Consider the following 15786-nt stretch of genomic DNA (forward strand, 5'->3'; position numbering starts at 1 on the left):
ACCCCGAGGGTCTGCACGCCTGTCTCACACTTCTGGGCCTCGCTGCTAGGGGCAGCAAGTCAAGCTGGGCTGTGTGCCGAGAGGGGCAACCTCTTGACCCCTCCTGGCTGGGATGCTGATCACAGATGGGGGGTGGGGGGGATGCGTTCACGGGTGGGCTAAGGGGAGCTCTGGCAAGTATATACATGGCCTGCAGGGGGCAGGCAGTGTGGGATTCATATCCACCCCCCCACACCCCGCCTTTTGATAGATAGGGAAACCCAGGCCTGTGCAAGCACAGAGCCAAAGTGTGGAGGGGCCTGGACTGAAGCTGAGGCTCTGGGACTCCCTGTGCTGTACTCTTTCCACTCCACTGGTCAGCGTTTTCTTGCCTGTGGCATCTGTAATGCTGTCAGATTTTCATAGTGGTTTGGAGATGTTTTTGAGAGAGAACTGGCCCCATTTCTCAGGGCTGCTTGGGTGGGAGCAGGGTGGGGCCGGGGGCAAGGTCAGGACTTGCACCGTAGCCCCTGCATCCTTCCCATTTTGTGGAGGAGGTGGCCAGGCTGCTGGACTGGCAGAGCACTGGGCAGATAGAAAGCTGTTTGACCCAGGCCCAGCCTGTCCCTCTCTGAGCCTCGTAGGACGGTTGTAAGAACTAAATGAGGAGGTGTGGATGAAGAGCTTTGTAAACTCCAAGGTGCTCTGGAGAGATGAGGGTCTGGACCAGAAGTGGCTATCACACTGCAATCAGGGTCACATGTCCCCAGGGCCCCCTGAGGAGAAGGCTGGGAGGCAGCATCCTAGATGGAGGCCGGTGCCCTCCCTAGCTTTACAGATTGTGAGCCTTTCCAGAACCATCCGCCTGGGTTCTAGCACTGTCCTCCAGCTCTGGCCTCCCATTGTGGCTCATACAATGAAGCAGAGCAAGAACAGGGCTCGAAGAACAACAGATGGTGGCCCAGAGATGGTGAGTGCCTTGTTCAAGGCTGCATGACCCTTCAGCTGGGACCAGAACCCAGACCTCCCGACCCACAGCTCTGTGTCTTTAGAAAGGGCAAAAAGGGACCTGGAGGAGTTTTTTGTGGCGGGGGAAGGATCTGAGAGCACCAACTCACAGGAGAGAACTTGGGATCCCCTGAAGCCCCGGGTCATTATGCATGAACGAAGGACTTTCAAAACAATGGTTTACCGATTATTGTTTTGACTGTGTATACAGAATGCCCTATGGTGAATATGGTTGTTCCTTGGCCTGTAAATTCTATATAAATAGAAAAGACCCAGCCTCGAGACTGCTTGTGCTCATTTGCTCGTTCATCCCGCACACATTTCCCACGTGTCCCCTTGGTGCCCGCCAAGTAGGCCTGTCCCATCCCCAGTGAGCTGCGAGTCTGATGGGGAAAGATAGTCAAGTGACAATACATCATAGTGAATCTGTGACCGAAAGAAGCCTTGGATCCTATGTGGGGATGTGGAAGACTTCACAGGAGAGTGGGGGAACTTGCAAAGAATGAGGAAGATATGCCTGCATGACCCCCTGGCCTCCCAGCTTCCCTTGGGCTTGACCTTGGACAAGCTCATCATTCACCTAGAAATGGGCAACAGAGCACTTCCCAGCTGCCCTCCGCTATGCAGCTCTCCAAGGCCCAGCCTTTCTACTTATACATGGAAAAACCCAAGTAAGGAGGAACCAGGAGGCCTAGGTTGACAAGAGGCCAGGCCTCCTGAGGCCCCCTTAAGAACTGTAACAAGAACTCCTTGAGGGCCTACTGTGTACACATCCTGGGAGTGGGGGAGCAGCTGAGAAAAGCTGGAAGTTCCATCACTGAACGTTTTCTAATATTCCTATTTTCTGAAATACTAGAATATTCTGAGTATCTTTTAAGTGCCAGGCCCTATGTCAATTAATAGACATAGCTCACCAACTACCCTGCAAGTCAGGGTTCACCACTGCAATTTTAGATGAGGAAAACGCAGGCTCTGAGAGGTCAAGTAAGCTGCCGGTGGTCACACAGCTACTCAGGGGGAGAAAGCTAGGATTTGAGCCGCCATTCCTTAACCTGTTCCTGGTGGGAGGAGGTGCGTAGTGGGCAGCAGACTAGTGTCTGCCAAACCCCTGTACTTGGAAAAACTGTCTACTTGAAGAAAAGACAGAAGTGGGTGGAAATCCTGGGGCCGTGGGCATGCTCAAGGAGCAGGGTCTTCCAGAAGTGTCTTCCCCTACACACAGGCTGTCTTGGGACCTATCTTGTTGGGGGTTCCCATCCTGGCTCAGAACTTCAGGGTAAGGGGTTTTGAGAAGAGGCAGAGGCGGCCAAGGTCTGGGCCAGTATGCCACTGGGATCTGAGGATCTACTGGACACCTGCCCCACTCCCTCTCTCTACTTGCCTCCCATGGCCCTGTCTGTCTTCTTCTGCCCAGATCTGGCCTAGAGAACTTACGGCTCTCCTGTGGGGCCCCTGGCCAGAGACACTGAGCTGTGGCCCATGGCCATTAACTCTGCCCACGCTGCATCCCCCATGGCCGGCCTCAGAATAGGTGGGTGGTCTCGGCCAGAGCTCTGAGACCCTGCTCTGCAGGACTGGCACCCTGAGACACGGCCAACTCCGAAGGTCTTAACCAAACTGCAGGGCTTGCCAGTAGCTAGCAGGACACCTGTATGCCATAGGCCCCCTGCTTGATTCTTTTGGCTTCCAGCAACAGAGATCTAAGAGTTTCCAGTTAGAAAGGGGGATCATCAGACTCTGCCTTGGTCCCTTCCAGAACAGGGTATGTCTAAGGGTATGTGCTGGAATGGGGAGGCCCTGGGGGCCCTTGCACCAAAATCTCCCCAAAGGGTGCCTGGGGATCCCCTCTGCCCTGAGCTCTTTGCCAGGCGGTCCAGTGGCAACGCGTGGGCCTGCCTTTCCTCCCCGACTCTGGCCCAGCCGTCTCCCAGGAAACGGGGAATTTTCCTTCATTCCCATCATTAGGGTGCCAGGGCAAACAAACAGCCTAATCCAGATGAGCCCTGAGCCACAATCACATTCTCTTTTGGGGTTTTCTCTTTATTTCTAGCAATTTTGAGAAGACTGAAGTAATTGGTATTCCGTACAGGTTAATAGATTTGCTGCCTTCTCAGTATTATGCCTTAATTTCCTTTATCGCGTAGCAAGTTGGAATTAATCGCCCCTCTCCTTCCTTTTTTCCCACCGAAACCTATTACCAGCCTGTCTGGTGGTTAAAGTCATTTTGTGGCAGCTCTTGGCTCCTTTCCACTTCCCTAGGAATCTTTCCGACCAGAGCCAAAAAACAAGGAGGGGTGAAAAACCCATTTGTACAAAGTGGGGATCCCCTGTTGAGAACTTATTTCCCTCTCTGTTCAAGAGGAAGGAACGTGTCCAGCCTCCAGCCGGCACAGCTGACTGAGTCCCCTGTCGCTGAGAGCATTCAAGAGGGCAGAATAGCCATATGTCAGTGCTGGGAACAGAGGATTCCTGTACGGACTGGGGGAAGGGGCAGGCCTTTGCCACTCCTGGCACCTGGATCAGAACCTTCTAGGGTTCTGTTCTCTGTCTGGGAGTTTAAGATTCTCTCTGTGATTTCAAAGTGGGACAGATTCTGTGCATCCATGGTCCTGAAATGGGGTCGTTTGGGTTTAAGTACTTTTAGATTGTGTGTGTTGAGATTCTAATGTCCTCTTCTGGAATTAAAGATTCTGTTCAGTGATTCTAAGTCTATTTCATGACTCTTATGAGCCTCTGAAGCTGCAGTTTTGCTCCATGACTGCATCTTGGGAAGGAGTGTAATTGCTTTCCTGAGGTTGCCTTGGGAGTGTGATCGCCAGGTAGCCTAGGCCCGCTCTGGTCTCATTTTCCCCCGTTACAAAATATAAGTGTTAGACCACATGGCCTCGAAGGTATGACTTCCAGGTATGTTCTGCCTGTAGTCCTAGTTGGTTCCTGGTGAGCCTAACAACCACCACCTCCCCAACCCCCCACGGCTCCCAGCACTTCAGGTGACCCAGAATGTTCTCCCTTCTGAACCAAGCTTCTTGTCTACTTGCCCCTAGCCCTCTCCCCTTCCAGCAGGAAGGCAACCCAAGCTCTCCTCCAGAATCCCAGCAGGAAAGTCCAGAGAGGAGATGATAAGACACAAGACCATCGTTGACCAGAGCTCCGTGGCCTTTGTGGGCTGTAGGCATCCCCATATAATTTCCACATCTACAGTGTCCCATGATGTGTGCCCCCCAAGGGGTGTAACTCCCCTTACCCCCATTTCATAGGTGAGGAAATGGAGGCTCAGAGGTTAAGTAACTCACCCATAGTCATACTGGGGGTTCCGGGGTGCTGGGTGGCCTGCTGTTGGTGCAGCGCAGGCTCCCCGCCAGCTGAAGCCGAATGGGATGTCAGCAGCCCGCAGTGGGCAGTGTGATGATGGAGCTTGGGGACCCAGGAGCCATCTCCCCCAGGAAGCTGCTGGACAGGGTTGTGGCTTCCTCCTTCCCCCTTCCCGCTAGACCCAGCCCCTGGGATGCTGAAGGCCTTCTGAGAGTGAACCCCATTTCCTTCCAACTGCACCAAGAAGCCAAAACAGAAACCTCCTTCTCCATCTGCTTTTAGAATCTGTCTTTTACTTCTGGATCAAATTCTGGAAATTCTGGATTTCCCAGGATGGGCTTCCCCAGCTGCTGCCAACCGAAATCACCCCTTCTTAGAACTCCAGCTCTGGGCTCCCAGCTCTGCCCTCTGCTCTGCCAACAGCCCCCATGCGCAGAGGGGGGCGCTGGTGAGGGCTGAGACCCCCAAGTTCAGTGTCCTTGTGTTAGGCAGCAGCACTGAGACTCAGCAAAGGGGGATGGCTGTCTGAGGCCACACAGCAACCTTACCACCCTTGATTTCCTTGTACATTATCAGGGATAAAACGGCTGGGTTCCAGTCCTGCTCAAGCCCTGTGGCCTTGGCACAATCCTTTGCCCTTCAAGCATTTTGCTGCCTCATCTCTCGAAGGGAGTGATGCCTTGGCCACCCTCTACCCACCTCCTAGCGCTGCTGTGGAGAGCCAGGTCCAGGAGAGAGCTGGGGGCAGGGGGCGGGGAGGGGGTGAATGCGCCCAAGGAGAGAGCTGGGGGCAGGGGGAGGACATGAACATACCCCAGGAGAGAGCTGGGTGGGGGTCGTGAAAGTGCCCCAAGAGAGCGTGGGGGCAAGGGGGGCATGAAAGTGACCTTGGAGAGAGCTGGGGGTGGGAGGGGGAATGTGCCCCAGGAGAGAGCTGGGGGTAGGGGGTGGGGGACATGAACGTGCCCTTCAGGATCTTAGTGCTGCAGATTCCCTTTGGACTCTGCTGAGTTTCCAACCAGACAGTCTCCTTGTTCCTGGAACGGTGCCCCGGTCCACCCTCCCAGGGCTGCTGCTCCTTTGTGGCCCCTACTTTCAGGGCCCTTCCCCTCTCTCCGTGGAGTACCTGCCCAGAGCCATGCATGTCTTCTGCTGTCCTTGTCACCCAGCAACAGCCCTGCCGCCCCTCCTGGAAGCAGGTGCTAACTGTGCTCAGCCCTCCCCCAGGTCTGGAGAGACCTTCATCTGTGCCTCCCACTCTGGACCTGTGGAGGTGCCTAAGGCAGGCGCATGAATGACACGCGTGGAAAACCTGCCTCCCTTCTCTTCCCGTGTCTAGATGAGGAGCCTGAGATGGCGGGAGGGTCCGGGGTTTGTCCAAGGTCACTATAGGGGAAGCCTGCTGTAGTGTGTCCAGGGCTCCAACCCAGGCCACTCAGAGGCTCCTCCCCACACCCCCAGCCCAAGCCTGGGTTTGTGGAACTTCTCCCCCAGGGAGGCCCTGTGACAGGCTTTCCTACAGCCAAGGGCCCCGCTATGGCCTGCGGGGCGGGTTTAGCTTCTCCCTGAGGCTGGCTGCATGGTGGTTGCTGAGCCACATCTCATGGGCGGACCGAGTCATTGGGATGACTTCCTGAGTTCGCTGTGCTCTGGTCCAGTGGAGGGAAGGCCTCTCTGGGCCAAGGGAGATGCCTGCTGTCCAGCAAGGCTGCAGATCTTCCCGGTGTTGCTGACAGCCAGGGTGGGTGTAGCCTGGAGGGCCTTGCTACGGCACTGCCCACATGTGGCCTGCCAAAAACACAGCAGCAAAATAAGCGGCCTGTGGGGAGGGAGTTTGTGAATGCTCTCCCTTAGTGCTCTGGGCCCAGTAAACCCCAGGCTGGGCCTCCACTCCTTTCTGCCTTGTTGGAGGTAGAAGGCATCGTCAGACCTCGTAGATCAGTAGTAGATGCATGGGGTAACCCATGTGGCTCAGTCCGTTGAGCGTCCGACTCTTAATTTCGGCTAGGGTTGTGATCTCAGGGTCATGGGATGGAGCCCCGTGTCAGGCTCTGCCGTCAGCTTGGAGTCGGCTTGGGATTCTCCCTCTCCCTCTGCCCCTCCCTCTGCTTGCGCTCTGTCGCTCTCTCAAATAAATAAACACATCTTTAAAAAAATAATAGTAGGTGCTAGAGCTGGTCCTGAGGGGTGGGGAGAGTTTGCCCAGTGGAGACAGAAGAAGCACGTCCTGCCTGGTGTTGCTGGTGGGAAAGCCCCCTGTCTGCCTGTGACCTCTGAGTACATGTGCAAGCCCACGGGAGCCAGGGACGGCCCGAGCAGGGAGCGGTGGAGCTTAAGGTCTTCATGAGGATTCTGCTGAGACAGTGGGTCGTCTTCTAGGGGAGATGGGAGCCTGGCAGGGGGAGGCCGCCAGTGGAGCCGTGGCTGTCGGCTCTGGTTCATGGCTCCCCACCTGAGCCTCGCTGTGGGTGGGGAGCCCCTGGGGACAGAACTGCGAGTCCCTCTGTCTAGTGACCTTGCTTGGGACCTTGTGGCAGGTAATCCCGTGCCTCTGAAGGAAAGGCATGCAGGGATCCTCTATCCAACCCAGCCATGCCATGGAGGAAGGGAGAAGGCACTGAGGATACAGGAGTTCCGCCAGGACTCCCAGGCCGGAGGTGAGGAGATATGCTGCCTGGTGGTCACCGGGATGGCCCAGTGGGGCACCTCTCAGGAAGGACTTCCCCTAGCAGCCTAATCGGTGAAAGTGTTGGCATTTGCTCCTTAGCCAGGGCCACCCCCTGGTAGGTAGAGGACGCTACATCAACGTGACTGGTGGGGGGCGGGGTTGCCCTGACTGCCCCCCACCACCGACAGGCCAGCGTCCAAATTCCGTCATGCACTGCCTGACTACCAGCAAGCCCAGGCTGTTTCCCTGGGCAGCGGCAGCCCCTTCTGCGTTCTTAGACCCCTCTGGCTTGGCTTTCTTGACTCTGGCTGCAGAGTTCTGCCCAGGGAGTCCTGGGTTCCCAACTTGAAATCTGTGTGGGTGAAGGTAGTGGAGCCCAGAGCGGTCTGTTGGGTGTCACTCCAGCAGAGCCTGGCTGGAGACAGATCTGGAGTCTTTTCTTCAGCAGCAGAGGAAGACCCAGAAGAACTGTCCCTTCTATCAGGGGGGCTGGTGGTAGGAGAACAGGGTCCGAAAGGTGGGAGTCCTTGGTGGGCTCCAAGGTCTCCTCGAGGGAGGGAGACCCATGGACCTCCAGGTCAGGAGGCCTGCCTGGGGCTAGACCCGAAAGCCCCCTGCTGCGAAGAGGTGGAGCCCCCACTCTCGGCTCTGCACCTGCACGGAGGGGCAGTGCGCAGCTGGGAGCCAGGCTGGACTCGCCCGGAGGTCAGAGGGAGTTTCCCAGCATGCCACCTACCCTCTGGAGGCTTCTACTCTGGGGGTGCCATGAGTTTTCCTCTAGTTCTTTCCTTGGCCCTAAAATCTCAGTGCCAAATGGGTGGCCCAAATCCAGGGTGGGAGCGGCCTGCGCTTATCACCTAAGCAGCCCCTTCTTGTGATGTTTAGTCCTTTTGCAGGCACCAGCCCGGGACCCCTGTGGATCCCATTCACCTCTCCCCCACACCCATCTTCCCCCACCCCCTACAGCTGTCACCAGCTCAATACCTCCTGTGTCCACAAATCACTGTGACAGTTAGACCCCTTTGTCGTCTGTCCCTCGGAGACGCTCATCTTCCCCGTGGCGACAGGGAGTCCCACATACCCCAGCAAGGGCTTGGACCTCCCTTGGTGACAGTGGAGCTGGAGACCGGCAGTGTCTGAAAGCAGCTATGGTGTGCTGGGGCCCAGAGGAGGGACCGGGCTGTGGAAGGCTGCAGGTGACCCTGCTGGAGGGATAGCAACACCTCTGTCATAGAGCCACAGACCCACAGTTTCAGCTGGAGGGTGTCATTAAAGATTGGTTCCCATGAGGAAACTGAGGCACAGGGTGGGAGGAGGTCACAGGGCCCATCAGAGGAGTGGGGCCGTAGATTCGCTCTGAGCACCTAGTTGGCATCAGACCTGATGTAAGCGGGACACTGGGATGAAGGAAAAGATGAGAATGATGGGGAAATACTGGTGTGCAGCCAGGTGAACGCCCAGGCTGAGGACATTGAGGAATGAGCCCTGGGCCAGGGGAGACAGGGCTAGGTTCAAGTCTGGCCAGGAAGTCTTGCTCAAGCCCCTCCCCCTGTCTGGGGCTCCTTCTTCATCCTCACCAAGTGGATGGCATGTCCCTCCAAGGACCCCCAGCAGAGGGTAAAACGGAGACCCCGTCTCTTCATTTAGAACAAGGGCACCTGGGTGGCTCAGTGGGTTAAAGCCTTTGGCTTTGGCTGGGGTCATGATCCCAGGGTCCTGGGATCGAGCCCCACATCAGGCTCTCTGCTCAGCAGGGAGCCTGCTTCCCTCTCTCTGCCTGCCTTTCTGCCTGTTTGAGATCTCTGTCTGTCAAATAAATAAATCTTAATTAAAAAAAAAAAAAAGAACAAGGGGCAGCTCATGAGTGACTCAGAGCACCACCTGTGTCCTCTGCCACAGCCGACTGTGGGATACTCCGCTGACCCTGACACCTCCCTCACCCGCCCCGCCTCCAGCCGGGGAATCTGGCCCAGCCCAAATGCCACCTCCTCCAGGAAGACCTCTCTGTGGCGGCCTCCCATCCAGTCCCCCTCCAGACCTCATTGCCACACCTTGTGTTTGTTTCTGTTTTGGTTTGGTTTTACTATCTGGACAGGTTAAAAAATGTGTAGCTCCTTAGTGGAGCTGGTTGGAAGAGGAGAAGAGAACCTGGAAACTTTTGAGGGAAACTGCCTAGTTTAAAAAAGCAAAGATGCAGTCGCCAGAGAGTGGTCCTCTGGGGCTCACTGCTTCATTTTTCAGTCTTCTCCCTCAGACCCTTCAGGAGTCCGCCCCTCCGCTCCCAGCCCCCACCCCGGGCACCTGCTGCTGCTTCATTTCCTCTTTCTCCCCAGGTGGGATGAGAGGGTGGGGGAGAAAGCACACTCAGATGTCACCTGCTGATGGATGGTGGTGGCCTGAAGCCCCAGGAGCCTGCTGGGCCGCACAAAGCGGGTAGCCAAGCCCCCGCCCACCACACTTTGTGGGTGTGGGGACCCTGTGGGAACCATTCCCCTTTCCTGCATCGCCAAGAGCTTTGAGTCTGCTTGTCAGCATGTGGGGACACTTGGCTTCAGAGACACAGCGCTTTGCAGGGATGGAATCGGAGGCCATCCCCAGGCTTATGGGCATGTGTGACTCCTGCAGTGACTGTCCTAGAGTCCTGTCCCTGGGGCTGAGGGTGAGCAGATCAGAGTGTGCTTAGAACCTTGGCGTCTTAGAGAGTTAGAATCTTAAATCCTCCGAAGCTGTTCTGTATGTTTGATCGGACCCATGGGGTCTTTATTTTTATTTTTTTAAGACTTTATTCTTAAGTAATCTCTACATACAACATAGGCCTCGAACTTAAAACCCCGAGATAAAGACCGACTAACTCACCAGGTGCCTAGACCCACCGGAATCTTTACACAGAGGATTCTGAGGAACTTCACAAATCCGGAGAGGGGTTGGGGCTTGAACCCAGTGCTGCTGGGCCCCAAAGCTGCTGGGGATGGGCTTTGAGCCCAGGGCCCCCCTCCCCCACCCCAGGGCCTGTTGCAGAACTGTTCAGGGGATAATGGGGAAAGGTCAGAGGGCTCTGCCCTTACCGTTTCTGATAAGCAGTGCAGCTTCATGTTTGCCTGTTTTATACGTTGTGGTTTTACTTGGAAAAAGGGTTCCTCTGCTTAAAAATAAAGAATAAAGTGTTCCAGGCCCTGCACTGCCAGCTGCTCCCATGCCAGGGCCCGCCACAGCCTGAGAGGGTGGCTCTGGCCAGCGAGTGACCAGGCAGGCAGACTGGGGAGGGGGCTGCGGGTTGCTCTAGGCCACAGTCTCCTCCCCCTCTCACTCCTACTGTGTTGTTGCTGCAGCCCAAGAACACTCTGGGTCTGTCGGGTCTGTCGTCCCATCGGCTGGGGTGACAGTTTAATAGTAGCTTCCTGGACTGTCATTTAAATCTGCCTGCCAGGTTAGTAGGCCAGGGGCGGGCCGGCACGCCCCCTGCCCCCACCCCGGATCTTCGTTCTGCTGGCAGCCGTTGGTTGTCTTGGCAATGCCAGGGCCTGGCGAGTTCTGCAGTGGGGTAACGGCGGGCGGGGGATGGGGGAAGGAGGCCTTTCATCTCCTCGACCCTGGTACAAGTGGCCCAGCTGCCTTAGGGCTGGGCTGCAGGGCCAGAGCCAAGCCAGCCAGTGCTGGTCCAGGCTTGGGAGAGGAATTGGGAGCACACTAGTCCCTCCGTGCCCTGGGAGGGGAAGGGACCTACCCAGGAGCCTCAGCAACTGCATTGAGCCAGAATCCACCTTGCCTATGGGTCTCTGCTCTGCTCTCAAAGAAGGTCAGGCCCTCAAGGTTGGGGCTCCCAACCTGTCTGCAGAAACCTAAGGGCCTGCATTCCTGATATCTCTCCTGTCTCCCTGTCCCATGTGGCCTGATACCAGTCTCCCCTGCTCTTCTCTGCACTAGTCGCTACTCTGAGGACTGGGGTCTCCTTTTAGCTTCACCCTGGGCCAAGTGCCCTGTGAATACCTCCATTTTTCATGGCTTGGTAGAGCTGGCCCGGAGACGGAAGACTGGGTAGTAGCTTCGGCTGTGGGACCATAGACCTATCCTTCCCCTCCCTGGGCCTCATCTCCTTACCTACAGGATGAGGGACTTGCATGACATTGTATTTCCTCAGGTGTGGTTCATTGGCCCACTTGTTTCTTGGGAAATTAATAGACATGGCATCTAAAAAGGAAGTTTCTTGGCCATAAGTAGGTTAGGGAAATGCGGGAAGAAACAAAGTGAATCTGATTTCTGCAGACCTTCTCCGACCTTTTGTAAGCCGGCAGGCATCATGGATCTACAAAGGAGGAAAATAGCAAGTCTTCTCTGAGACCTCTGGGTGGATGGCTGCCCCTGCTCTCTGTCCCACTGTTCGCCTCTCTCTTCTCTGCTAGGGGTCAGTCATCCGTCTCACACAGTCTCTCCAAATCCTAAAGGAAGCCCAGGGAGCTTACAGACATGGGTTTTGTTGGCTGCTAAGCAGCAGCCCTTGTACTTAGCAGAAGCTGGCTGAGCTCAGGGAAAGGGGACCTCTGAGGGGCAGCTTGGTGCCAGGTGAGGTCAGGTGGCCGCCAGCCTAGAGGAGCTCCTAGGTCCCTTGCCACTTGCCTCCTTACCAGCCCCAAATTGCCATCCTGCCTCCACAACCCCAGGCCCTGTTATCCCACTTCCTGGAATGCCTTTGTCGCTTGTGCCCTCATCACTCCCATGGTCTGGCTGACTCCTTTCCCCTGACTTCCTTTTCCCCTCCTTCAGGAAGCCTTCCTTGATTCCTGGGCTGGGTCAGGTGACCCTCCCCGGCTTCCTGGCCGCACAGTGGGACTGAGCCTCAGAATGGCAGCCCTCCTCAGTCACCCAGAGAGAATGGCAGTGGCAGCCCTCCTGTAGACATGTGCTGTTCTCTCTGGCCCCTGGTCCTTTGGCTGACAGAGTGAGAGACCTGCCCAGGGACCGTCAAGCCCCTGGGCTGTGACGTGACAGAGATGTGGTTGCCAGGAGGACTCCACACCAGGCAGCTCCACCTGGCAGCCCAACTGATCTTTGTTTCGAACCCTTCCATCTGCCCCAGGGTTGCTGGCTGAGCGTGGGTAGGATGGGGAAACAGCAGCTGAAGGATGCATATTGTCTCAGGAAGGGGGCCTCTGGGGGTGGAGAAGCTGGGAGGTGCTGAGGAATCATAATTCCCAAGATCATAGACTCTGAGTGTTGAGCGGGACTTAAGATTCAATGTGCACCACACCTCCATCTCCCAAGGAGAAGCTAGGCCCTATGTGACTGGTGGGCCCAAGGTCACACGCACAGCGGCTAGGGCTGCTGACTTCTCATGCCACAAACTTGCACCTTTATGCTTTCCAGTTTATAAAGCCCTGACACCATCCTTAGCCCATGTGCTGCCCACAACCTTGTGTGTTTGGGGAAGCAGCGATATGACCTCTGAAGATCGGTAAAGAAAGTGAGGCTCAGAGAAGTTGTGTAACTTGCAAACGGTCATACAGCCCATATATAGCAGAGCAGAATTTGCCCACGAGTGTCGGAGGCTTTCCTCTGCCTGTGTTCTTGTTATAAGCAGCAACACCTACCTCCTCTGTTCCAGACTTCCCATTCTCCCCAACTCTGCCCTGGGGGTGGGCTCCTCCCCACCACCCTCTGGAATCCCAAATCCTCCGTGATGGCCCATCTGTTGCCATGGTAGCAGATTATGATGTCACAGATCCTGGATGACTATGCCCAGCTCTTGGGCTATGGGGTCCAGGGGCTCACAGAGGTGGGCATTGTCCAAGGGGCAGATGGGCATGGGAGGAGAGAAATCCCTGGAAACGGGGGCCACGGCCTCAAGCCCAGCTAGGGAATTGCCCTGGGAATAAGAGCCAAGGCCAGGAATGGGGTCTGGCATGGCTGGCTCTGATGGGGTTGAAAGACTGCTTGGCTCTCTGCCTTGGTGGGCTCACCCAACACGGTGACCAACCCAACACGGGGGGTGCCCACTGGGATCCCTTGGGAGAGCCCTTTTACATTTTGTCCTTGTATCGGCACTGCATGAGAAAGCCAGCATCACCACTTGCCCAGAGAGGGAAGGAACTTGCCTGAAGTCACTCAGAGAGGAGGCGACTGTGCCAGGATTCAGTCTCACCTCCTCCAGATCTTTCCTTGGGGTTACACTCTCAGACATAGCCCATTAAGGTGATAGAATCTGGTGCCCAACCTGAAAGTGAGCATGCTGCCTCAGTTTCCCCAGAGTGGTCCATTAGCAGACACAAGTGACAGGCCCGTGTTTATTCTAGCACGCAGTCCGGGCACATTCCAGGGGAATACTTGATGTGATCCTTCTGAACAATGTGGCTGATCTGCCCCATTTCCTGGTCCCGTGGCCCTGGGGACCCGCGAGGTGTTTTGGTGGTCACGCACTGCATTTACTTTTCTGGGGTCCTCTTAGCCTGACAATACGGAAGTGGCTGAGGGCCTCCGTGGAAAGAACCCAAACTTTAGCAGCTGCCACATGGAATTAAAATCCTACTTCTGCTGCCTACCACCCCCAGATTCCTCTTCTGTAGTAAGATGGGCTTCACAGCACTGCCAGGATGGATGTGAGGAGTCACTGGAATATCGGGTTTTCACCTGGCCAGAGCCAGGGTGGAACATGTCCAAACCCGGTCATGACCATGAACAGACGTCTCCTCCAGAACACTGCCATGGGACATCCATCCCTGAGGCTGCCACTTCCTGAGCCTGGGTGGCCTCGAGGCTGCCCTTCAAGACCGCAGTGGGTGCTTTTGGCTGCCCCGGCCTCCTTGCCTGGTGCGAGCAGGGCTTGACACGTTGCAGGAGGCCAAGCTCACTCCCAGGCTTCCAGAATGCCAGGGAGGAAGGGCTCTTTCAATAGTGTCTGGCTGGCCAAGACTAGTGACAGAGCCCCCTGATCACCTTCTTCATCAAGCTGGCCTGGCTCTTTGTGGTTCTTTCTGTTCTTCACTCGCCGCAAGTCCCTGAGGGGCAGGTTGGGTGGATCGCTTCCGTGTGCTCCGTGCAGAGCCCGGCACAGATGCAGGCTCATTGAATTTTTCTCTTCTTCTTTGTCTGAGGCTGCTGAGTGTACTATTTGGGGAGCCTTGGTGGGGTGGCAGGGGATCTGACTGTGAAGTCAGTTCATTGACCTGCTCCCACCCACATGTGATCTTGGGCATGTACTTAACACTTCTGGGCTGGAATTTCCTCGTTTGTCAAGTTGGGACATGCATGGCCCTTTGTCGTGGGGTTTGCTGGTAAAATGCCTAGCATGGAAACTGGCACACAGAGTGTGCTTGGAGGAAGTTAGAACATGGTAAAGAAGACATTGGGATATACACTTCCTCTTTTCTGTGGACACGGAGCTTCTCGTGGAAGGAATGCTCTGGTCCTGTGTCAGAAGGTGCCCCGGGTGCTGTGGTTTGTAACTGTGCTTAATTTCAGAGGATTATAGGTGGTGATTTATCAAAAAGTGCTATTGGTGCCTGTTACCCACACCAGCTGCTCATGCTGAGCTCAGGGAGGGCTGCTGGGGGGCCTGGGTTGGGAGGCAGCAGAAGTGGTTCTGATCTCCGCCTTGCTGTGTTTCCCTGGGCTAACCCCTTTCCCTCTCTGGGCCTCAGAACCCCTCCCCCCCCAACTGTGTAGCTAGATGGATTCCTCTCATTTCTTCTAGCCCTGCATAGACAGAGGTATTCTTCTAAAGAAAACGTGAAGAGAACTCATCTTAGAATGCAGATGTCCTGCAAGGATTCCACTGAAAGGCAAAAATAGATTGATTGGATTCAGGAGACCCAGTGTCGGGTGCCCATATCCCAACCAGGCTGTTCAAGCCAGAGAGAGTAGTCACATGGCCCCAGAGGCAGCCTGAGGGCCCGTGGGAGGAGTTACATAATCCAAGGCTTCCCTGGGAGAAGCTGAGCCCAGCCCTAGAGGTATGGGAGCAGAGGCTGGCCAGCCACGCCCCCTTTTGGTCCAGTGTCCCCACGGAGATCCAGCCTGAGTTGAGCCTGTGCTGAATCTGACAGTGTTCCTACCCCAGAAAAGAAAGCCTCAGGCCAGTGGTGGGACTGGGAGAAAAGCAAACCATGTCGCCTGTGCCTTATCACCCCCAGTTTTGTTATCAGCTGTGAGATCTCAGTCTGCTACATAGGTCCCCTGTGAGGGCACGAACACCTGTGCTAAGGTGTTTGCTTCTGGCTAAGGCTCAGACCATCCAAACAGCAGTAGCTGTTGCTGACTGCATCTTCATCTTCGTCTTAGGTGCCAGGACCTCTGTCCATGTTCTTCATACATTGTAACTTGTTACTCCCCCTCAGAGCCCTTGTTTTCTTGTTCCCATTATATAGATAAGAAAACAGAGGCTTGGTGGTTAAGTAGCACCCGCAAGGGTCTCTCAGACCGAGAGAGGCAGAGCTGGGATTCAGAGCCCCCCGAGAAGCCTCCCTTCCAGGCTATAAGTGCCTCGAGAGCACTTTCTCTCCAGAGACTGATTGGGTGTCTCACCCAGCAGACGCTCTTTTCATCACTCCAAACAGAATTTACCTCATTAATCTTGTCTCAGAGTAATCGTTGGCTTTTAGGATTCGTTAGCAACAGCTCCCTGGTGCTTCCAGAAAGGCCTGGTGTTGGGGAGCAGGACAGGCCAGTAAAGGGACTGAGAACTGGCCAAAGGGGCTAAAGTAACTGCCGTAGGTGATCAGGGAAGGCTTCCCGGGGGCGGTGGCTGTGGAACTGGGCTTTGGGGGAAGAGGAGTAAGACAGAGGAATAGGCATTCCCTTGGAGCATGGATCCTGGTACCCTTGTTGGA

At 55.6% G+C, this 15786-nt stretch overlaps 1 protein-coding gene and 1 long non-coding RNA gene across 11 annotated transcripts in view; one reads left to right on the forward strand and one right to left on the reverse strand.

Annotated features, from left to right (window-relative positions):
* LRP8 (LDL receptor related protein 8) overlaps positions 1 to 15786 on the forward strand; it is a 78834-nt gene that overhangs the window by 20178 nt on the left and 42870 nt on the right. The gene's annotated exons all lie outside the window — the stretch shown is intronic.
* LOC116601112 lies at positions 9823 to 12630 on the reverse strand. The gene is made up of 4 exons (XR_004289923.1): positions 12553 to 12630; positions 11243 to 11270; positions 11066 to 11155; positions 9823 to 10498 (listed from the first exon to the last, which is right to left on the reverse strand). It is a non-coding gene; the product is annotated as an uncharacterized LOC116601112 (long non-coding RNA).

Source organism: Mustela erminea, chromosome 10 (genome assembly GCF_009829155.1).
Source record: "Mustela erminea isolate mMusErm1 chromosome 10, mMusErm1.Pri, whole genome shotgun sequence".
NCBI classification, from domain to species: domain Eukaryota; kingdom Metazoa; phylum Chordata; class Mammalia; order Carnivora; family Mustelidae; genus Mustela; species Mustela erminea.